Below are 25,047 nucleotides of genomic sequence, written 5' to 3'. Positions count from 1 at the left end.
ATCTGATAGAGTGCCTGATTAACTGTGGATGGAGGTTCATGACGCTGTACAGGAGACAGGGATCAAGACCATCCCCAAGAAAAAGAAATGCAAAAAAGCAAAATGGCTGTCTGAGGAGCCCTTACAAATAGCTGTGAAAAGAAGAGAAGCAAAAAGCAAAAGAGAAAAGGAAAGATATACCCATTCGAATGCAGAGTTCCAAAGAATAGCAAGGAGAGATAAGAAAGCATTCCTCAATGATCAGTGAAAATAAATAGAGGAAAACAATAGAATGGGAAAGATTAGAGATCTCTTCAAGAAAATTAGAGATACCAAGGGAGCATTTCATGTAAAGATGGGCTCAAGAAAGGACAGAAAAGGTATGGACCTAACGGAAGTGCAAGACATCAAGAAGAGGTGGCAAGAATACATAGAAGAACTGTACAAAAAAGATCTTCACGACCCAGATAATCACAAGCGTGTACTCACTCACCTAGAGCCAGACATCCTGGAATGTGAAATCAAGTGGGCCTTAGGAAGAATCACTATGAACAAAGTTAGTGGAGGTGATGGAATTCCAGTTGAGCTATTTCAAATCCTAAAAGATGATCCTGTGAAAGTGCTGAACTCAATATGTCAGCAAATTTGGAAAACTCAGCAGTGGCCACAGGACTGGAAAAGTCAGTTTTCATTCCAATGCCAAAGAAAGGCAATGCCAAAGAATGCTCAAACTACTTCACAATTGTACATATCTCATACACTAGTAAAGTAATGCTCAAGATTCTCCAAGGAAGACTTCAGCAATATGTGAAGCATGAACTTCCAGATGTTCAAGCTGGTTTTAGAAAAGGCAGAGGAACCAGAGATCAAATTGCCAACATCTGCTGGATCATCGAAAAGGCAACAGAGTTCCAGAAAAACATCTATTTCTGCTTTATCGACTATACCAAAGCCTTTGACTGTGTGGATCACAATAAACTGTGGAAAATTCTGAAAGAGATGGGAATACCAGGCCACCTGACCTACCTCTTGAGAAACCTGTATGCCAGTTAGGAAGCAACAGTTAGAACTGGATATGGAACAATAGACTGGTTCCAAATAGGAAAAGGAATACAACAAGACTGTATATTGTCACCCTGCTTATTTAACTTCTATGCAGAGTACATCATGAGAAACGCTGGGCTGGAAGAAGCACAAGCTGGAATCAAGACTGCCGGGGGAAATATCAGTAACCTCAGATATGCAGATGACACCACCCTTATGGCAGAAAGTGAAGAACTAAAAAGCCTCTTGATGAAAATGAAAGAGGAGAGTTAAAATTTGGCTTAAAGACTCAACATTCAGAAAACTAACATCATGGTATCTGGTCCCATCATTTCATGGCAAATAGATGGGGAAACAGTGAAAGACTTTATTTTGGGGGGAGCGCCAAAATCACTGCAGATGGTGGCTGCAGCCATGAAATTCAAAGACACCTACTCCTTGGAAGAAAAATTATGGCCAACCTAGACAGCATATTAAAAAGCAGAGACATTACCTTGCCAACAGTTGTCCATCTAGTCAAGGTTATGGTTTTTCCAGTAGTCATGTATGGATGTGAGAGTTGGACTATAAAGAAGGCTGAGTGCTGAAGAACTGATGCTTTTGAACTGTGGTGATGGAGAAGACTCTTGAGGGTCCCTTGGACTGCAAGGAGATCCAACCAGTCCATCATAAAGGAGATCAGTCCTGAGTGTTCATTGGAAGGACTGATGTTGAAGCTGAAACTCCAATACTTTGGCCACCTGATGTGAAGAGCTAACTTATTTGAAGAGACCCTGATGCTGGGAAAGATTGAAAGCAGGAGGAGAAGGGGCAGACAGAGGATGAGATGGTTGAATGGCATCACCAACTCAATGGACATGAGTTTGGGTAAACTCTGGGAGTTGGTGATGGACAGGGAGGCCTGGTGTGCTACAGTCCATGGGGTTGTAAAGAGTCAGACATGACTGAGCTGAATATAAGACAAGTTGTAAAATGTGGTCATTTTCTTTTAATTAATTAATTTATTTTAGCTGGAGGCTAATTACAATATTGTGGTGGTTTTTGCCATACATTGACATAAATCAGCCATGGGTGTACATGTGTCCTCCATCCAGAACCCCCATCCCACCTCCGTCCCCATCCCATCCTTCTCATTTTTCCCAGTGGATCAGCTTTGAGTGCCCTGTTTCATGCATCGAACTTGGACTGGTCATCTATTTAATATATGGTAATATACATGTTTCAATGCTATTCTCTCAAATTATCCCACCCTCACCTTTTCCCAGAGTCCAAAAGTCTGTTCTTTACATCTGTGTCTCTTTTGCTGTCTCACATATAGGGTCATCGTTGCCATCTTTCTAAATTCCATATATATGCGTTAATATACTGGAGAAGGCAATGGCAACCCACTCCAGTACTCTTGCCTGGAAAATCCCATGGACGGAGGAGCCTGGTAGGCTGTGGTCCATGGGGTCGCTAGGAGTTGGGCACGACTGAACGACTTCACTTTCACTTTTCACTTTCATGCATTGGAGAAGGAAATGGCAACCCACCCCAGTATTCTTGCCTGGAGAATCCCAGGGACGGGGGAGCCTTGTGGGCTGCTGTCTATGGGGTTGCACAGAGTTAGGTACGACTGAGGTGACTTAGCAGCAGCAGCGTTAATACACTGTATTGGTGTTTTTCTTTCTGGCTTACTTCACTCTGTATAATAGGCTCCAGTTTCATCCACCTCATTAGAACTGATTCAAATGTATTCTTTTTAATGTCCAAGTAATATTCCATTGTGTGTATGTACCACAGCTTTCTTATCCATTCGTCTGCCAGTGGACATCTAGGTTGCTTCCGTGTCCTATCTATTGTAAACAGTGCTTCGATGAACATTGGGGTACACGTGTCTCTTTCAATTCTGGTTTCCTCAGTGTGTATGCCCAGCAGTGAGATTACTGGTTCATATGGCAGTTCTATTTCCAGTTTTTTAAGGAATCTCCACACTGTTCTCCATAGTGGCTGTACTAGTTTGCATCCCCACCAACAATATAAGAGGGTTCCCTTTTCTCCACACCCAAATGTGGTCATCTTTACGTTAGATTCTGCCAGTTATATGTGTCACATATATACTTTGGCTGCTAGAGTAAAACCAGAAGAGTATGGACTGAGGAAAGCCATGTGAATAAAATGCTTTATGAAGTAGGGGGTGGCATCCTATAGCTAGAGATCCCATAGCTATAGATTTTCAGGCTGTCAAATGATTGTGATAAGTTGAGTAAGAACAGGACTAAAACTTATCCATGGGAATTAGAAACAAAGATCTGTAACATTGTTTTTTCAGATGGTGTAATATTAAGTTGTTGTTCAAAATATTAGTTGCTTTTTCTTCCAGTTGCTTTTATGAGCTCCTGTCTATGGGGTGGGGGATTATTAAATATTCTCATACCATAGATCAGTGCAGAGGTATATATCCCCTCTATCTTTCTCTTCTGTCACAGAGATAATGATAGTCTAGGCACGGTTTTTCATTTAGCCTAGATCTTGAAGTGAAAAAGGCATGTTGCAGAATGTCAGCTGACCTACCACCAAAATGCAGTGTACAAAAGAAATACATGTATGTTGTAGGCAAGCCACTGAAATTTTGGAATCGATACTGCAGCATAATCTAGTCTAACCAATGGTTGTGAAAGTGGAAGTGCTAGTCACTTCAGTCGTGTCCGACTCTTTGCAACCCTATAGACTGTAGCAAGCCAGGCTCCTCTGTCCACGGAATTCTCCAGGCAAGAATACTGGAGTGGGTAGCCATTCCCTTCTGTAGGTTTGTAAAAGCAATTGCTTTGTAAAAGCAATTTTAATGGAGTGATACTGATGGGAAAAGATGAGAGTGAGTTGAAGAATAAAAGGCTATCTTATTGTACCGACAATATTTTAAATGAAGTTAACTGAAAAGCTTTCTACTGCAAATATACGGAAATGCTAAGTATAACAAATTCTTATCTTAAATACATAGTTGGGCTCAGAAGAAACAAAAATAACTAGGAATGACAGAGGTCATCCATCAACTGTATACTGATTTCCTTCTATGTGCCCAGCACTGTTCTAGGTTTAGGCGATACAGAAGCAAACCAAACAGATGAAATGCAGGTCTGCTTGGAACTTACATTCCAGTGGGGGAAGACAGACAATAAATAGAATAAGTAAGAGGGTTAACAGGGAGGAAGGCCAGAGGTCCCCAAGCAGCAGGAGGAAATAGACTGCAAATGGCAGACTTTTTTTTTCCTTCTCTTTTGATGACACCTGGTTCTGCCTAAAACTAACTTTTTTTTTTTTTTTCCCCTTTTCTCAAACCTTGGGCTGATAATGGCTCAACAAACCAATATTCATGTCAATTGTTTTATGACGGGGGATGACACACCTTGTGTCGTTCTATCTCAAAATGCACGTTGTGGGAGAGAGGCCTGGTGAAACTCCCTCAGCCTTGAGGTGTTTCTCTTATCTGATTAACAGATATAAAATGCCTTGCTAAAACTAGCAAAGGGGCATTCTTTCTGCCCCCTTCTGATGTCTATGTCAGAAGCTTTCTCTATCTCTTTTATACTTTAATAAAATTATTTTACGCAAAAATTTCCGAGTGGTCAAGCCTTGTTTCTGGTCACAGATCGGTCCTCTCCTCTGGAGGTCACGAATCCCGGTGTAGCACATGGCTCTCAGCTGCATGCAACCTTTCATAAGGAAACACAAAGGATGCTGATAGCAAATGTTAGTTAAGGAGACAGGAAATGCTGTGGGGTGTGGTGGAGACATGCTGGTTTAAATAGAGTGGTGGTAGGGAATACCTCACTGATAAGGTGAAATTTACACAGAGTTAAAAGAAACTGAGGCAATGGGGCTGATGATAATAAATTAACATCAATCTATAATTTAATTCTACCTATAATTCTAAATATAATTAAATTAAATTTGGATTGTGTATTACAGTCCCAAGTGTGAAGCAAAAATTACTGAGAGGAGAAAAAAAAATGAGAGGAGAAAATTTGTATAACATTATAAGAAAAGTTAGAATTAACACACATTTAGTAAGCATATATAATGTTAGAATCCCACACACAAAGTGCTTTTTTCTATCTCCATACACAGAATCTGCCACATAAAATTTAGAAAACACTTTCTATACAAGCATACATGGAACATTATGAAAATTGAACACCAGTTCAGTTCAGTTGCTCAGTCGAGTCCCCATGTGTGACCCCATGAATCGCAGCACGCCAGGCCTCCCTGTCCATCACCAACTCCTGGAGTTCACTCAAACTCATGTCCATCAAGTCAGTGATGCCATCCAGCCATCTCATCCTCTGTCGTCCCCTTCTCCTCTTGCCCCCAATCCATCCCAGCATCAGAGTCTTTTCCAATGAGTCAATTCTTCACATGAGGTGGACAAAGTACTGCAGTTTCAGCTTTAGCATCATTCCTTCCAAAGAACACCCAGGACTGATCTCCTTCAGAATGGATTGGTTGGATCTCCTTGTAGTCCAAGGGATTCTCAAGAGTCTTCTCCAACACCACAGTTCAAAAGCATCAATTCTTCAGCGCTCAGCTTTCTTCACAGTCCAACTCTCACATCCATACATGACTACTGGAAAAACCATAGCCTTCACTAGACAGATCTTTGTTGGCAAAGTAACGTCTCTGCTTTTCAATATGCTATCTAGGTTGGTCATAACTTTCCTTCCAAGGAGTAAGCGTCTTTTAATTTCATGGCTGCAGTCACCATCTGCAATGATTTTGGAGCCCAAAAACATAAAGTCTGACACTGTTTCCACTGTTTCCCCATCTATTTCCCATGAACATATATGGGATCAAAAAACCTATCTCAACATAGTACAACATGTTGACATAATACAGACCATATTCTGTAAATACCATGGAATATAATTAGAAACCAAGAAGGAAAAGACTACCTAAAAATTAAAGCTTGCACAAATTTGAAATTTTAGAATCCATATCTAGACACTTCATTAAGCAAAGAATACATGATAATGCATCAATTTGTGCCAAGTCATTTCAGTCATGTCTGACTCTTTGCATCCCTATGGACTGTAGCCTGCCAGGCTCTTCTGTCTGTGGGATAGTACAGGCAAGAATACTGGAGTGGGTTGCCATGCACTCCTCCAGGGGATCTTCCTGACCCAGGGATCGAACCCAGGTCTCCTGCGTCTCCTGCATTGCAGATGGATTCTTTACTGCTGGGCCACCAGGGAAGCCCAGTGTTCCCTACATGTGATAGTCAATCCTTTTGGTCCAAAAGATTAACTTCTGCTGACATTCCATTGGAGGAAACTACATATGAGTGACAGGTTACTGTTATCCCTAGTTGGGCAGATACACATTAGCAAAAACTCTACACTGTAGAAGGAGAGAAGAAATCTTTGGTGGAAAGTTAGCTTTACCTTCTATAGTGTTTAACTCAAGTTAAAGAAAGAAAAACAAAAACAGAAATCAGTAAAAGAAAAGATAAAATAAAGATAAGTATAGCAGATACTTCTTAAATAAAATATACTTAACAAAACAAAAATCAAGGGTTAGTTCTTTGCAAAATAAAATGGACAAACATGTCAACATGTAGTAAATAAATAAGCAATACTAAGAATGGAAAAGACAGCAAGCAAAAATAGATTTCAGATTAAAGGTAAGACAGAACTCTGTGCACCCTTATACTACTAAATTTGACAATTTAGATTAACTGAACAGTTTCCTAGAAAATACATATATCAAAAATGGTTTCAATATTTTTAAAAACCCTGTAGATACATATACGCATGAAAGAAATTAAACCACTAATTTAAAAGTATACCCAGTAACAGTCCTCCTCTAGGACCATACAGATTAATGATAGGTGTGTTTCATCATATATTTAAATAAGAGACATTGTCAATCGTAGAGAAAGTGTCAATCTTATACAAAAGTTCAAAGTATATAGAAAATAACAAAGTACTCAATATCATTTTGTTATACTACTGTATTTTTTTTTTGAATGTCTCTTAGCTCCTGCAATTGGCTTAGATTTGCCAAGTTCTGCCCTGTATCATTAAAGAAGCAATGCAGCCTGAAAGTACATTCTCCAAGGTTCCTATCTAGTTCCCTCCACAGCTGTTTGGATCAACCAGAACAAAAGATTGCAACCTGATTACTGTGCCAAATACTCAATGCACAGTTTCACTTTTTTTCTGATGAAAGTGATTTCCCATACTCTCTGGAAACACATAGCATATTCCCTCAACAGCCTGGCATTATGTTTAAATATCCACTGCATGATATTGTGTGACACATTCTCTTCTGCTCAGTCTTGGTGTGCCAAATGCAAAAAGAGAATACTCGAAAACGAAACACCATTTATTCTAAGACAAACCCAGTATGATCTCACTTATATATGAAATCTAAAACAAATGAACACTCATAGAAAAAGATATCAGATTTGTGGTTACTAGAGATGGAGGGGACATGGGGTTGCAGGAATTGAATGATAGTGGTCAAAAGGTATAAATTTCCAATTACAAGATAAGTACTGGAGGGGTTGCCCTGATGGGTCAATGGTAAAGAATCTGCCTGCCAGTGCAATAGATATGGGTTCAATCCCTGATCTGGGAAAATCTCACATGCCGCAGAGCAACTAAGCCTGTGCACCACAACACAACTACTGAGCATGTGCTCTAGAGCCTGTGAACCACAACTACTGAGCCCACATGCCACAACTATTAAAGCTCACGTGCCCGAGAGGCCTTACTCTGCAACAAGAGAAACCATGGCAATGAGAAGCCCCTGCACCGCAACTACTGAGCTTATGCTTTAGAGCCTGGGAACTACAACTGCTGAGCCCACGTGCTCAATTACTGAAGCCGGCAGGCCCTAAAGCTCATGCTTCTCAATAAGAGAAGCCACTGCAATAATAAGCCTGTACACTGCAACTAGAGAGTAGCCCCCTCTTGTTGCAACTAGAGAAAAGCCTGCACAGCAATGAAGACTCAGCACAGTCAACAATAAATAAATTTTTTTTAAAGTGCTAGAGATGTAATGTATACCATGATGACTATAGTTAACACTGTTATATGATTTATTTGAATATACAAGCAACTCTTGCAGCTCAATTCCAGAAAAATAAACAACCCAATCAAAAAATGGGCCAAAGAGCTAAACCAACAGTTCTCCAAAGAAGACATACAGATGGCTAACAAACACATGAAAAGATGCTCAACATCACTCATTATCAAAGAAATGCAAATCAAAACCACAATTAGGTACCATCTCACACCAGTCAGAATGGCTGCTATCCAAAAATCTACAAGCAATAAATGCTGGAGAGGGTGTGGAGAAAAGGGAACCCTCTTACACTGTTGGTGGGAATGCAAACTAGTACAGCCACTATGGAGAACAGTGTGGGTCCTTAAAAAACTGGAAATAGAACTGCCATATAACCCAGTGATCTCACTGCTCGGCATACACACTGAGGAAACCAGAATTGAAAGAGACTCATGTACCCTGATGTTCATCACAGCACTGTTTATAATAGCCAGGACATAGAAGCAACCTAGATGTCCACTGGCAGACAAATGGATAAGAAAGCTGTGGTACATATACACAATGGAATATTACTTGGACATTAAAAAGAATACATTTGAATCAGTTCTAATGAGGTGGATGAAACTGGAGCCTATTATACAGAATGAAGTAAGTCAAAAAGAAAAACACCAATATAGTACACTAATGCATATATATGGAATTTAGGAAGATGGTAACGATAACCCTATATGCAAGACAGCAAAAGAGACACAGATGTATAGAACAGTCTTTTGGACTCTGTGGGAGAAGGCGAGGGTGAGATGATCTGAGAGAATACAATTGAAACATGTATATTATCACATGTGAAACAGATCACCAGTCCAGGTTTGATGCATGAGACAGGGTGCTTGGGGCTGGTGCACTGGGATGACCTGGAGGGATGGGATGGGGAGGGAGGTGGAAGGGGGTTCAGGATGGGGAATACATGTAAACCCATGGCTGATTCATGTCAATGTATGGCAAAAAACCACTACAATATTGTAAAGTAATTAGCCTCCAATTAAAATAAATAAATTTTTTTTAAAAAAAAGGAAAAAAGAGAAAGTGATTTTTGATACATCAAAAAAAAAAAAAAGAAAAAAAAAAGAAAGTTGTTAGGAGCATAGATCCTAAGAGCTCTTGTCAGAAGAAAGAAAAACTTTTTTTTTTTTCTGTATCTATATGAAATGATGAATGTTAACTAAACTTCACAGCAAATATAAGTCAAATCATTGTGCTATCCACCTTAAACTTACATGGTGCTGTAGATCAATTATATCTCAATAAAACTGGGAGGAAAATCACTTTAGAAACTAAGATGAATCTGGGTTTCAGGACATCATCTGTTCTTTCATTTGCATCAATCAGACAGTAAGATACAACTGCATCCAAAGGTCTATGGTGCCCTGTTAAGTGTTCAGAGAATCGGAGAATAGTAATTAGCTCACATAGGAAATTTAGGAATCATCTTATCCAAACCCATTCATTTTGTTACAAACCAACTCAGGCTCCAACCTATAGATGGAGATGAGATTTTTCTGGCTCAGACGGTAAAGCATCTGTCTACAATTCGGGAGACCTGGGTTCAATCCCTGGGTCAGAAAGATCTTCTGGAGAAGGAAATGGCACCCCATTCCAGTGTTCTTGCCTGGAAAATCCCATGGATGGAGGAGCCTGGTAGGCTACAGTCCATGGGGTGGCAAAGAGTCGGACACAACTGAGCGACTTCACTTTACATTTATACAAATTACAAAGGATGTGTCAAGCAGGGAACTACTCTTCCTCAAAATATATATCCTCCAATAACTTCTGAAAATCCACAAAACTGTTCTCATGGGAAATTTAAAACGAGTCTGACAGCTTTAAGTGACCACACCTTTCCCAATCCTATTCACTCTAATTTCCATTGATTGACACGTCCATCTATTGTCTTTAAGAGTCAGGAGTATAATCGGGTATACAGCTCTGAAACCTGACTCTTGGGGTCAAAAAAGCCTGACTATTCCCTAACTATATAACAAGAGCAAGTAATTTAACCTCTCTATGCCTGGAACAAATGGAGAAACAGTTCTTAATGTGCTCACAAGGATTCCCTGTGACTATTCTTCAAGGTCTTAGCGCAGAGAGCGCAAACAGAGACACCATCTCCTTGTCTTGCCTTGAAAAAGGCCTATTTGCATACTTCAAAAGCTGCAAATGGGGCTAAGTAGGGAAAAGATGCCATCTGCTTCAGAACAAAAGGTAAAACATGCTTATTATGTTGTGTACACAATGAAAAGATGTTCTGAGGGGAGAGGGATATCTGTTGTTGGAACAGAAACAGAAGGAAGAAAGGAAATGAGGATGATAGAGGAAGTAATATCAGATAAATAAAATAAAATCAGATAAAGTAATTCATATAACATATCTGATGAATATTTAGTACTCAATGTCTTCTTCTCATGGTCTTCCCTGGTGGCTCAAAAGGTAAAGAATTCACCTGCAATGTGGGAGACCTGGGTTGGGAAATCCCTGGAGAAGGTATGGCAACCCACTCCAGTATTCTTGCCTGGAGAATCCCCATGGACAGAGGAGCCTGGTGGGCTATAGTACATGGGGTCGAAAAGAGTTGGACACGACTGAATGACTAAGTGTACATCTTCTTAGTATTGCTATTATTTGATAATCCACTATTAATTAGGGAAAGTGTTTTTATTATTTCTTAACAGATTTGAGTATACATATATATATATATATATATATATATATATATATATATATATGTATATATATTTGTTGTTCTTCAGTCACTAAGTCGTGTTTGATTCTTTGCAATGCCATGGACTGCAACACGCCAGGCTTCCCTGTCTTTCACTCTCTCCCAGAGTTTGCTCAAACTCATGTCCACTGAGTCGGTGATGCCATCCAACCATCTTATTCTCTGTCATTCCCTTCTCCTCCTGCCTTCAATCTTTCCTAGAATCAGCAACTCTTTTCCAATGTGTCGGCTATTTGCATCAGGTGGCCAAAGTATTGGAGCTTCAGCATCAGTCCTTCTTGTGAACATTCAGGATTGATTTTCTTTAGGATTGACTGGTTTGATCTCCCTGCATAACCTAAAATGGTAAGCGTTCAACAAATGTTTGTTATTTTTATTTACAAGGTTGTCACATGAAACTATACATCTGCCATTTCTGATGGTGCTCCTTCATGGCAGTGCCAACATCAATGCCAAGAGTGTTTTTACCTGATGCTACAAATCTTCAAGGAGACAGAACAGTACTGAGACAGGAAAAGACACAAAGCGTAACCTTTTCAAAGTTTGTAACAAACTTTGATACCTGGGTTAAGAAGTCTCAATCAGTCGTAACCCTGAAGCAGCAGCTTTTGAAGTATGCAAATAGGCCTTTTTCTAGGCAAGACTAGGAGATGGTGTTTCTGTTTGCACCCTCTGTGCTAAGACCTTGAAGAATAGTTACAGGGAATCCTTGTGAGCACATTAAGAACTTTTTCTTCATTTGTTCCAGTCTTGTGATTATTATGGATGCAAGCCCTGCTGGTTTTCAGAGCTATGTATTTTGTGGGATCTATTCCACATGTGTAATTCTTAAAAGTTGGGGCACTAGATGTTTGATCCAAGCCTCTTGCTCTTCAAGAAGAAGCTGAGAGTTATGATTTCCCTCCTGATTGTACATAGCTGTTCTGGGAGTAGGGTTTATAGGCAGAGTGTGCCTCAGTTTTTCTTACCCATATCAGGGTGAGTATATTCTCATTTGATATGTAGAAGTCACTCAAGTGTTTTCTGGATTTCTTTCCGAGGAAATTGTTCTGTTTGTAGCTGTAGATTTGGTATTTTTATGAAAGAGGTAATTTCAAGAGCCTCCTATGTTGCCACTTGGACCAGGGCTCAATCTCTTATTTTCTTAACCATCTTTAAACTAAAGTACAAAATATTTCATATAAAATAATACAGGGATTTTCATCTTGCAATAAAACAGAAAAATACATCTTTGGCCTACTGCTGCTTTATCTTAGCTAATGCTTGTGAAAACAACAAAAGAAAAAGAAGAAAAGGAGGAGGAGGAGAAGGAGACAAAGAAGAAGAAAAATAAATAAAAACCTGAGCCACAATTTCCAGAGTAGCATTAGAGAAAGGGGATATCACCATTTTTCTTCATATGTCTATCTCATAAAACGTTTAATTGCCCTTTCATTTAAGCATTTCTGTCTACAGCATGAATCACAAAATTTTGAAAGTCTGCTCATTCTCTGTCAGAAAATACATTTTTATAATATGATACTGTGGGGAATGAAATGAATTTCATTGCCTAATATCATCCTTTTAAATTTACAAAAGCCAAGAAGTAAATCTCATTGGAAGCTTTTTCCCCTTGAATGAGAAAATATTCTGAATTCCAAACTTTGTTAATGAGCTACTGGAAAGTGAACACATTTATTCTCATTGAAAGTGGGAAATTAGTCCTTTTCTTCAACTAATTAACTCATCTATCTCTAAAATTTTGATGGTTGATTTAGTAAACATGCTGTTGATTTTGTCCAAACATTATATTTTAAATTAAATGAACGAATTTCAGCCTGAACATGATGCTGTTTGGATGGAAAAATAACAGCAAATACAATAGATTTGTCTGTCCTTATATTTGGTTACATGTTTTAGCTAAAAAGAGAATGTTTAGGCCAAAATGAAAATGCTAAAGTAGTTATAAATTTTAGGTGCTATATGTGAATACCAGGATTTCATTTTTAAATTTTAAAGAGCCTCAAAACACTATTCCTATTTGATTTTATGAATGATTGAATTTTTAAAAGGAATTATTTGGCTGTAGAATTGAAAGCTGAATTTTTAATTTTGTTTGCTGCTGCTGCTGCTAAGTTGCTTCAGTCGTGTCTGACTCTGTGCAACCCCATTGACGGAAGCCCACCAGGCTCCCCCGTCCTTGGGATTCTCCAGGCAAGAACACTGGAATGGGTTGCCATTTCCTTCTCCAATGCAGGAAAGTGAAAAGTGAAAGGGAAGTCGCTCAGTTGTGTCCGACTCTTAGCGACCCCATGGACTGCAGACTACCAGGCTCCTCCAGCCATGGGATTTTCCAGCAAGAGTACTGGAGTGAGGTGCCATTGCCTTCTCCGTTTAATTTTGTTTAACCCTAAGTAAATTGTTCTTTAAGCTTTATATATGTTTAGGTTTCTTTTGTCAATTTCAGCTCTTTTAATATTCTAGATTAAAAATACATTTTTTTAAAGTCATGTAGAAGTTTGTTTTTAATTAATGTACAAATGTCAAAAAAATCTGAAGGCATAAAAATCTGCTAATATTTGAAGGAATAAAAAAATACATTTTTTTATAATTGTATTTGTTTCTTTATATGCTGTCACATTTTATCCACACTCGTGCATCTTTTCTGAAACCATATACCATATCTATTTGACAAATGAAATATGACCCCTTTTAAGATTATGAAAAGTTAGCATATCAATTCTGATATTCAAAGTAAACATTCTAATCTATTATTTATAATATTAACACTAGAACTGCATCTTTTCATTATGCAAAATTCTTACAGAAAGGAATGACAATTCAGGATTTATCTAGGCTACATTTTATATAAAGTCTGATTTTAGGCCTCCTTTCTGCAGGCTAGAAGGTCATAGTTTTTCTTATTTGTGAAGTCTGACCCACTGGGTGAGTTGGACCAGTGCCTTGTGAAGGTTTCCTGGTTGGGAGGATTTGTGCCTGTGCTCTGGTGGGTGGAGCTGGATCTTGTCTCTCTGAAGGGCAGTGCCTTGTCCTGTATTGTGTTTTGGAGTGTCTATGGATTAGGTATGGTTTTGGGCAGTCTGTCTGCTAATGGGCAGAGTTGTGTTCCTATTTTGCTAATGGTCTGGTGTGAGACATCTGGCATTGAAGCTTGCTGGCCTTTGGGTGTGGCCTGGGCTCAGTGTTGAGATGGAGGCCTTTGGGAGAGTTCTCACTAATTAACGTTCCATGGGGTTGGGAGTTCTCTGGTGATCCAACATCTGGTCAGGGCTCCCACCTCAGAGGTTCAGGCCCAACCCCTTACTGTAGCACCAAGACTCCATAAGCCACACAGCACAGAAGAGAAAGACAAAGAAAGATAGAGGAAAAAGAGATGGAGGGCTTCTCTGGTGGCTTAGCAATAAAGAATCCATCTGCAATACAGGAGATGCAAGTTTAATCCCTGGGTCTGGAAGAGCCCATGAAGAAGGAAATGGCAACCCACTTCAGTATTCTTGCCTGGAAAATCCCATGGACAAAGGAGTTTGGTGGGCTATGGTTCATAGGGTCGCAAAAGAGTTGGACACGACTTAGTGACTGAAAACACAAAGAAATGAAGTACTGAAACTTACTACAACATGGTTGAACCTTGAAAATGTTATGCTTAGTGAAATAATTCAAACATAAAAAACATATAGTGTATAATTTCATTTGTATGAAATGTTTAGAAAAGACAAATCCATACAAGCAGATACACGATCAGTGATTTTCTGAAGGTGGGAGTGAAGATTAATGGCTAATTGAGGTGACAAAAATATTCTAGAACAGATTGTATTAATGATTGAACAACTCTGTAAGCTTACTAAACATTTTTGAATTGAGCATTTACAATGGCTGAATATTGTGGTGGGTAAATTAGACCTCAGTAAAAGAATTATATACATAATATTTTAAAAATCTTTAAAATATCATTTTAATATATACATAATGTTTAAATTTTAGATAATATGTATATAATAATTTTAAAACAGCTACAAAAATCTTTCACCTGTGCTGAGTATGCCATGTAAATCAATGGCACATCAGAAATGCAAAAAATGATCTTTTTGGTACTCAACATTAGAGTACTTAAAATGAAATTTGACATTTTTCTTATTCATAAAATTATGTACAGAATTTTGAGGGCTCAAAGTACTGCTAGAAGTAAATTGAAAGAAATTTCTACTTGCTAATAGATCAGAGAAGCAATTTCTTATTGCTTCCAAAAGAATTTTGCTAAAACATGAACAATTACTGTCAAATTCAAATAATCCACACTTGAAAGCTGTTACTCTAAACACTTCAAGTCTAGAGAAGATATTGACAGTCATAATCTCCAAAGAAAGGCTGTTGCTCTGTGATTCTATTATGAGGAATAAAGTTAAATAGTTGAGAGAAATTACTTATATGTTATTCCAAGTAGTTTTGCATGACTCTGATTAGCTAATAAAAGTAATTGTGCTCATGAAAGCTTTCAGTCCAAGAGATTTCACAACTTCAGATTAGAGAATCTCTAAAAAGCTTAAACTGTATTATCAAAAAACAAATCCCACATGAATTCATATATTTCCTGTTGGTAAGAAGTTTAAAACGTATTAACATTAAATATGAAAACTACTCTCTGTTATTATCTACAGTGCTAAAGACATAATTTCTTTAAATTGCTTCTAGATTGAATTTTGAAGTAAGAGTATTCATATTTCTTCCTGATGTATAAATTTACACACATACATCAATTAATTTAACAATGTAGTGGTTAAGAGCACTTTGGAAACTAACAGACCATCACATATTACTGTACATCCTTATACAATTAATTTCACATTTTTGAATTTCAATTTTCTTATATATAAAATGGAAATCATAATAAGACAACACACAGAATATTGTAATGGCATGTGGTAAGTGCAAGGCATATAAATATTAATTGAAAACTATAGTCATACCCTATACATTATGTATAATATTACTTTCAATTACAATGTGAATTATTCATGACAGACAGGAGTTTCAATCATATATCTGTACCCAAAGGAAATTATTTCCTCTGAGTTCCATTTTATTTATCTAAAACATCCACACACTTAAAAATATATGATAATATCTGCCTCATAGTATTATTGTGAGAATCACTTGGAATTACATATGCAAAATGACTAGGATAGTTCCTTTGTTGGAATAAACACACTGAATTATTTTCTTCCTTGTCTGAATGACTGAGGTAGTCCCTGAAGAATATGCAAACTGTTGTAATAACTTAAGGCTGAAGTTTAAAGGCAGCAAAGTTCCTTAGAACTTGTGGTCATGGTAGCAAGGAGAGGATTTAATAGTTAACGCTGAGAAATGACTGAGGGCTTCTGTTGCCTTTTCAGGCTGAGAATTGATTTAAGTCATTTTTTGTAGCTTTCCCTACTAGTCTAAAAACACTCGCTTATTTCCAACTGTGTATCTTCAGTTCTCCTTTTATCTTTCCACCAGGTTCCTTCAGTTCTCTAGATGAAGGTTTTGCAACAATGGCATTTTTGCCATACAGTGCTGGGCTGGACTGGAGCGGGCAATGGCCCCCCACTCCAGTACTCTTGCCTGGAAAATCCCATGGACGGAGGACCTGGTAGCCTGTGGTCCATGGGGTCGCAAAGAGTGGAACACAACTGAGCAACTTCACTTTCACTTTTCACTTTCATGCATTGGAGAAGGAAATGGCAACCCATTCCAGTGTTCTTGCCTGGAGAATCCCAGGGACAGGGGAGCCTGGTGGGCTGCCGTGTCTAGGGTCGCACAGAGTCCGACACGACTGACACAACTTAGCAGCAGCAGCAGCAGCTGGGCTGGACAGTTCTTTGCTGTGGGGGACTGTCCAGGGTAATTGCAGCATGATGCTTATAGTATTCCTCCCAAGTGATGTGGCATTCTTCCCTAGCCTCCTCTTTTGACCCAGCTCCTTCAAAAAGAGTAGCATGTTTTGTTTTGTTTTGCTTTGTTTTTTGTCCAAAACATTTTTAATTGGTCATTGTTCAGTCGCTAACTCATGTCTGACTGTGCGGCCCCATGTACAGCAGCACACCAGGCTTCCCTGTCCTTCATTATCTCCCGAAGTTGGCTCAAACTCATGTCTATTGAGTTAGTGATGCCAACCAACCGTCTCTTCCTCTGTCACCCCCTTCTCCTCCTGCCCTCAATTTTTCCCAGCATCAAGGTCTTTTCCAATGAATCAGCTCTTCACATGAGGTGGCCAAAGTATTGAAGCTTCAGCTTCAGCATCAGTCCTTCCAGTGAATATTCAGAATTGATTCCCTTTAGGATTGACAGGTTTTATCTCCTTGCAGTCCAAGGGACTCTCAAGTGTCTTCTCCAACACCACAATTTGAAAGGGTCAATTCTTTGGTGCTCAGCCTTCTTTATGGTCAGCCTGACACATATTTGTTTGGTGTTGCCTATTGTTGCTGGGAGAAATATCAATAACCTCAGATATGCAGATGACACCACCCTTATGGCAGAAAGTGAAGAGTAACTAAAAAGCCTCTTGATGAAAGTGAAAGTGGAGAGTGAAGTAGTTGGTTTAAAGCTCAACATTCAGAAAATGAAGATCATGGCATCCGATCCCATCGCTTCATGGGAAATAGATGGGAAAACAGTGGAAACTGTGTCAGACTTTATTTTTCTGGGCTCCAAAATCACTGCAGATGGTGACTGCAGCCATGAAATTAAAAGACGCTTACTCCTTGGAAGGAAAGTTATGACCAACCTAGATAGCATATTCAAAAGCAGAGACATAACTTTGCCAATAAAGGTCCATCTAGTCAAGGCCATGGTTTTTCCAGCGGTCATATATGGATGTGAGAGTTGGACTGTGAAGAAGGCTGAGCACCGAAGAATTGATGCTTTTGAACTGTGGTGTTGGAGAAGACTCTTGAGAGTCCCTTGGACTGCAAGGAGATCCAACCAGTCCATGCTGAAGGAGATCAGCCCTGGGATTTCTTTGGAAGGAATGATGCTAAAGCTGAAACTCCAGTACTCTGGCCACCTCATGTGAAGTGTTGACTCATTGGAAAAGACTCTGATGCTGGGAGGGATTGGGGGCAAGAGGAGAAGGGGATGACAGAGGATGAGATAGCTGGATGGCATCACTGACTCGATGGACGTGAGTCTTAGTGAACTCCAGGAGTTGGTAATGGACAGGGAGGCCTGGCATGCTTCGATTCATGGGGTCGAAAAGAGTCGGACACGACTGAGCGACTGATCTGATCTGATTATTTTTCACCTATTCTAAGTTTATTATATATATTCTTATATGCATTAGAAAGAAATAAAATTCTATTTGAAGTTAATAGCTCAGAGATGACCTCCAAAATTGGTTACTTTTAGTCACATTTTCATAATATCTGAACATGCAATAGCAATTGTTTGGAGAAGACACATTATAGTGAGGCTGACAGGTAAACCTCATTCTTTTAGCCTTTGTTTATGGTTATAAACAAAATAAAACAAACAAACAAACAAAAAACAGATCAACAAGACTGGAGGACTTATACTTTGAGAAATCCAGGTCTCTTATAAAGCTATAATAACGGAAAAAAATGTAGTATTAGTAAAAGTTTATGCAAAGTAACCAATTGAACAAACTAGGGTTCAGAAACAGTCCCACACTGCTTGTATATATAGTCATCTGATTAATGCAAAAATGACACTAGAGTGCAGTGAACAAAGGAAGACCTTTTCAGTAAATGGTACTGAATGAATGCGATCTTCATGTTTGAAAAAATATCTAGATCCTTACATCATGCTATACACAAAAATCAATTCCAAGTGGACTGCACATCAGATTTAAAATAAATTCATCTTTGTAAACTTGGAGCAGCCAAAGACTGCTGAAACAGAATCCAAAAAGCATTCATCATAATGTATTATAAAACAATGATAATTAAGATTGTATTAAAATTAAGAACTGCTGTTTGTCAAGTCACCATTAAAAGATCAGAAAAAAACCCTCACAGAAGATAGTCACAATACTTATATATATATATAAAAAGGCTTGTACCCAGAATATTTGTTGGACAGTGATAATGAATTCTTGTAGGATGCCAATAATGAAAAGGTCAGAGAATCCAAGAGAAAAAAAAAATCAAGGCTAGAATAGGAACTTCACAAAAGAAGATTCACAAGTGACTAAGGAACTCAACTATATTACTCAATGAACTACATATACACATCCACCAGAATTGTAAAGTTTGCAAAGAATGATAATACTAAGTATCAGGATGTGGAATTAGGACTCTCCTAGTGCTAGTAGGACTGAAACTGATACAACCATTTAAGAAAATTATTTGTCAGTAACTACTAAAATTGAATAAATGCACACCCAAGACCTAGCAAATAGACTCCTAGGTATATCCAACAGAAATAAGCACACATATTGACTAAAAGACATGTACTAAAATGTTTATAGTAACTCTCTTCATAATTATTCCAGACTATAACAATCCACATGTTCATTAACAGTAGAATGTAGTATAGTCACACAGCAGTTCTGTAGAGCAATGGGAATAAATTACAACCGCATACAACAGTCTGTACAAGTCGCATATACAAAATTTTGAGTGAAAAGCAGAAACTGAGAGTAGGCAGGTTGATAAGAAGACCAGGGGTCCCTAAGGAGAGAGGGGTCTGGGGTTCTCGAGGAGGAGATAGGGGTCTGGAATTCTTAAGAAGGAAAGAACAAACTTTTTTTTTTTTTTTTTTCCTCTACATTCCTAGTCTTAGTCACATAAAATTTTTTTTTTCTTTAAACCCGAAACTGATAATTACATAACAAACAACTCAGTTTAAACTCTGTACTAGGGATTATATAACAACAATGTATCCTGCTTGAGGACAGTTCCTCCTTTCTGAAAACCTTCTGACTAATCCTGATATTTTAGCATGTAGATTATGGGAGTAGGTCTGGTAGGATGTTCTATTGTTAAATTCTAATCCTGTTATCCTAAAAAATGTAAATTGTGGGAGTGGGTCTGGTAAAATTTTCACAAACTTGAGACATTCTTTTGATTTATTGTAATAACTAATTAAAAAGTATATAATTCCCTTGCTAAAGACTAGTGAGTGGGGCACTCTTCGCCCCCTTCTGATGTTTATGTCAGAAGCTTTCTCTGTCCCTTTTCACTGTAATAAAACTTGTGCCACACAAGAGCCCTGAGTGGTCAAGCCTGGTCTCTGGTCCCAAAGCTAAATCTTCTTCGGAGATCACGAATCCGACATTGTTCACTGTAAGCTATCAAAACCAAAAAGTTCGTTGTACATGATTCCATTTATATCACATATAGAAACACACAAGTGTTAGATGTCAAGGTTTCTACCCTTGGTGGAGTGTGGTGATTGTGATTAGAAGGGATTATGAGGGCATATGGGATCCTGATAATGTCCTATGTGTTCACAGATAGGTTCATTTTATGAAATCTTTCCAATTCTTCTGCACGTTGACTAGATTCCATAAAAAGATGAATGAACAGTTACCCCCACCACTTCCAATTTTCTCTGCAACTCCTGAACCACATGCCAAAAATGCTTTCAGCCAATTATTTGTTCTATCTTGTGCCAAATATACAGTCACCTTCCTCTTAGGTTTCTCAGTTACCTTGGCATGTGGAAAAGATACACCTTCTATATATGCTCAGTGGTTTGCTCTAGTTTAGTGCTTTGCATATTTTAATATCCTACCTGCATTTCTGTCTGCAGCTAAATTCTATATGTATGATTGGTTTAAACATTTTTGATTGAATATATTAGTTACTATCTTCTGAATGTGTCACCTCCCCTCCATATGGGTGATATTACAAATAATAATAATAAGGCTGAGCTGTTAAATACAAATAAGTTCCAAGGCACAGTGTGCTGTCTGTCACCTTTATTAATATAAATGAAACCCTTCCATTTGCATAGTATTTAGAAAAAATGGTCATAACAAGACACTTTAAATTATATAAATGCAAATGAGTGTTCCAGAGGTTTGTTACACTGTTCTAAAAATATATCATTGTATCAAAATTTGTGTGTGTGTGAGACTGTATTTGTTTGCTATTAATTCTTGTCAGAAATAGAAATAATCAAAGACTTTGCTTGAGATAATTCCCCATTATAAAATATATTGTTGTCTTTTAATTAGGCGAATTTAACATTAGTGAATATTAAAGCTGAACTGTAATCTCATTTTCTGTTTGAAAATCACTATGCCGGGAATCAAGTTGAGTTAATATAACCAAAATTTATACTCTAATATGTCCCCTTAAACAAAGTAGAGACACAAAATTATTCTGATGTAATGGTCCAAAAAGTGTATCCATATCTAATGCTCTGCCACTTGGCTCTTCTATTTTATATGGTATAAAATTTGGTCTGTGATCTTAGAATTAAATTCAATATTAAGCATGCTGCTCTATTCTCAGAAGTGTGACAAAGAATAAATGCATTCATGTGATAGTTTGTTTCTAACTTCCCTGCCTCTCTCAAAGCATAAACCATATATTTCGGGGTAGGCTCAGAAATTTTAGTCATTCACTCCAGATATTTTATCAGTCATTGAATTCTGCTCATTCCGCTTTAGGAATGTTTCTTTACTAGTATTTCTGTTTCTAGAACAATTACCTCAATTCATGCCAAAGTGCATGCAATTTCCTTCTCTCAACATCATGACCATGTGTGTGCGGTACTTAGTTGTTTCGTCATGTCTGACTCTTTGTGACCCTTTGGACTATACCTCACTGTGCTCCTCTATCCATGGGATTCTCCAGGCAAAAATACTGGAGTGAGTTGCCATTTTCCTCTTCCAGGGGATCTTACCGACCCAGGGATCAAACTTGAGTCTCCTGTGTCTCCTGCATTGCAGGAGGATTCTTTACCAGCTGAGCCATCAGAGAAGACCATTGTACTCATGCTCCAAGTAAAAGATGGCTCCTCCTTTTTTAAATGATATTTCACCATTTTCAAACAATTTCTATTTAAGCTACTTGAATTACAACTCCTCCTAAGCTTCAGTTATTCTAGCTGCCCTTTTTGCTATTATCTTTCCCCATTCTCTTCAAAAATCATTCTCATGATTTTACTTTCCAGTTGCCTTAGATACACTCTCTTCCTACTTAATAAGAATTTCCTCAATTTGCTTCCTCTACATTTTAAAATCTTTGCATCCTGCTGCTCTTTTGCTCCCATTTCCATGATATCTCCAAGGATAAGCCTTCCTCTTGTGTTCAGCTGGTGTAGGGATTCAACACGTATACCAAAGGATTTGTTCTGCTCTCAGCTCTCACATAAAAGCTGCTTGACTTTGGGCAAGTCACTTACCCATTCTAACCTCAGTTTCTCTGTTCATAAAATGGGGACATTGGATACTTAGATCATTACTTGTTCAACTTACCTCACAGGATTGTCATGGAAAGTACTTCATTCATTCATTCAATATCTATTTATTTGGCATCTACTATGTGCCAGGCAAACACTATCATAGATTCTAGGGATAGATCACTAAGCAGACTGCTTTCATGAGGCTTACTTTCTACTGAGCCCTGACATTAAACACATAAACAGACAATTTCAAATATAGTAACAGATGGTAATATTTGTTTTGAATAGAAATGAAGGTACTGGAGCCGCTGCAGCCAAGTCCGGATCCCACGCCGTGCGCCTCCGACGCCCGCCCGCTCGACGGTCACTCCCGGTTCCTTTAGGGTCTAAGTCCAAGATGGCAACTCTCAAGGATCAGCTGATTCAGAATCTTCTTAAGGAAGAACATGTCCCCCAGAATAAGATTACAATTGTTGGGGTTGGTGCTGTTGGCATGGCCTGTGCCATCAGTATCTTAATGAAGGACTTGGCAGATGAAGTTGCTCTTGTTGATGTCATGGAAGATATACTGAAGGGAGAGATGATGGATCTCCAACATGGCAGCCTTTTCCTTAGAACACCAAAAATTGTCTCTGGCAAAGACTATAATGTGACAGCAAACTCCAGGCTGGTTATTATCACAGCTGGGGCACGTCAGCAAGAGGGAGAGAGCCGTCTGAATTTGGTCCAGCGTAACGTGAACATCTTTAAATTCATCATTCCTAATATTGTAAAATACAGCCCAAATTGCAAGTTGCTTGTTGTTTCCAATCCAGTCGATATTTTGACCTATGTGGCTTGGAAGATAAGTGGCTTTCCCAAAAACCGTGTTATTGGAAGTGGTTGCAATCTGGATTCAGCTCGCTTCCGTTATCTCATGGGGGAGAGGCTGGGAGTTCACCCATTAAGCTGCCATGGGTGGATCCTTGGGGAGCATGGTGACTCTAGTGTGCCTGTATGGAGTGGAGTGAATGTTGCTGGTGTCTCCCTGAAGAATTTACACCCTGAATTAGGCACTGATGCAGATAAGGAACAGTGGAAAGCGGTTCACAAACAAGTGGTTGACAGTGCTTATGAGGTGATCAAACTGAAAGGCTACACATCCTGGGCCATTGGACTGTCAGTGGCCGATTTGGCAGAAAGTATAATGAAGAATCTTAGGCGGGTGCATCCGATTTCCACCATGATTAAGGGTCTCTATGGAATAAAAGAGGATGTCTTCCTTAGTGTTCCTTGCATCTTGGGACAGAATGGAATCTCAGACGTTGTGAAAGTGACTCTGACTCATGAAGAAGAGGCCTGTTTGAAGAAGAGTGCAGATACACTTTGGGGGATCCAGAAAGAACTGCAGTTTTAAAGTCTTCTAATGTTGTATCACTTCACTGTCTAGGCTACACAGGATTTTAGTTGGAGGTTGTAATTCATATTGTCCTTTATATCTGATCTGTGATTAAAACAGTAATGTTAAGACAGCCTAGGAAAAAATCAATTTCCTAATGTTAGAAATAGGAATGGTTCATAAAACCCTGCTGGATGACAAGGAATGGTTCATGAAACCTTGCAGCTGTACCCTGATGCTGGATGGCACTTACCTTGTGTGGTCCTAAATTGGTTTGTCAAATAATTCAACTTCTCAAGAGGTACCACTGCCCATGTTGCAGATGCTACAGTTGCCCTTCAAACCAGATATGTATTTACTGTGTAATATAACCTCTGGTTCCTTTAGCCAAGGTGCCTAGTCCAACTTTTTTCCCTCCAGTTGATCAATTCCTGGGATCCAATGTACAAATCCAGTATTGCATGCCATGTGCATAACTGTTCTAAAGAATCTTATGTACTGTATGTATCAGAATAGTGTACATTGCCTTGTAATGTAAAAAGGGAAGATTACATAAATAATGCAGCCAACTAAGTTACACCAACTAAAACAATAAATAAAGCTTGAACAGTGACTACTCTGTTAATTAAGATAAAAAAAAAAAAAAAAGAAATGAAGCAGGATAAAGTCAGAGAGTAACCAGGTGTGACTAGGGAAGTCCTCTCAGACAAGATGGCATTTGAGAACACACCTGAAGGAAAAGAAATTAAGCCACAACTATACCTCCAAGGTGAGCATTCCAGGGAAATGAGAAGCAAATATAGTAGCACTGATGTAGGAGATTACTTGGTGTGTTTGTGGAATAACCAGGAGGTCAGTGTTGCTACAATAGAGTAAGTGGGGGTACCCTGGGAAACAATAGAGAATGATGTCAGAAAAGAAGTAGGTAGGGCAGAGAAGATCCTATAGGAAAGTCTTACAAAACATGACACAAGGGACTTCCCTGGTGGTCCAGTGGTTAAGAATTTGCCTTCCAATTCAGGAGGTGCGAGTTGGGGAGTTAATATCCACGTATCATGTGGCCAAAAACCCAAAACATAAAAAGGAGAAGCAATATTATAGCAAATTCAATAAATGGCCCATATAAAAAAAAAACTTAAAACATGACACATGCATAAAAATGTTATAAAAGTGAAGTCGCTCAGTCGTGTCCAACTCTTTGTGACCCCATGGACACCAAGCTCCTCCATCCATGGGATTTTCTAGGCAACAGTACTGAAGTGGGTTGCCATTTCCTTCTCCAGGGAATCTTCCCAACCCAGGGATCGAACTCAGGTCTCCCACATTGTAGACAGAGGCTTTACCATCTCAGCCACCAGGGGAAAACAAATGTTATAATATGGGTCCAAGTGAGCTTAATTTGTACAATTAATCACTATTACCAGCCTTATTCAATACCAAAATGATTTTTAATTTTTTCAGTTTTTAAGATTAC

General features: G+C 38.6%; 1 pseudogene; it reads left to right on the top strand.

The window, feature by feature from the left end:
• The first annotated feature begins 22,480 nt into the window (after positions 1–22,480).
• On the top strand, positions 22,481–24,225 carry LOC784938 (lactate dehydrogenase A pseudogene; annotated as a pseudogene).
• The last annotated feature ends 822 nt before the right edge of the window (positions 24,226–25,047 follow it).

This window comes from Bos taurus, chromosome X, assembly GCF_002263795.3.
Source record: "Bos taurus isolate L1 Dominette 01449 registration number 42190680 breed Hereford chromosome X, ARS-UCD2.0, whole genome shotgun sequence".
Classification (NCBI taxonomy): domain Eukaryota; kingdom Metazoa; phylum Chordata; class Mammalia; order Artiodactyla; family Bovidae; genus Bos; species Bos taurus.
This window is presented reverse-complemented; position numbering and strand designations above follow the sequence as displayed.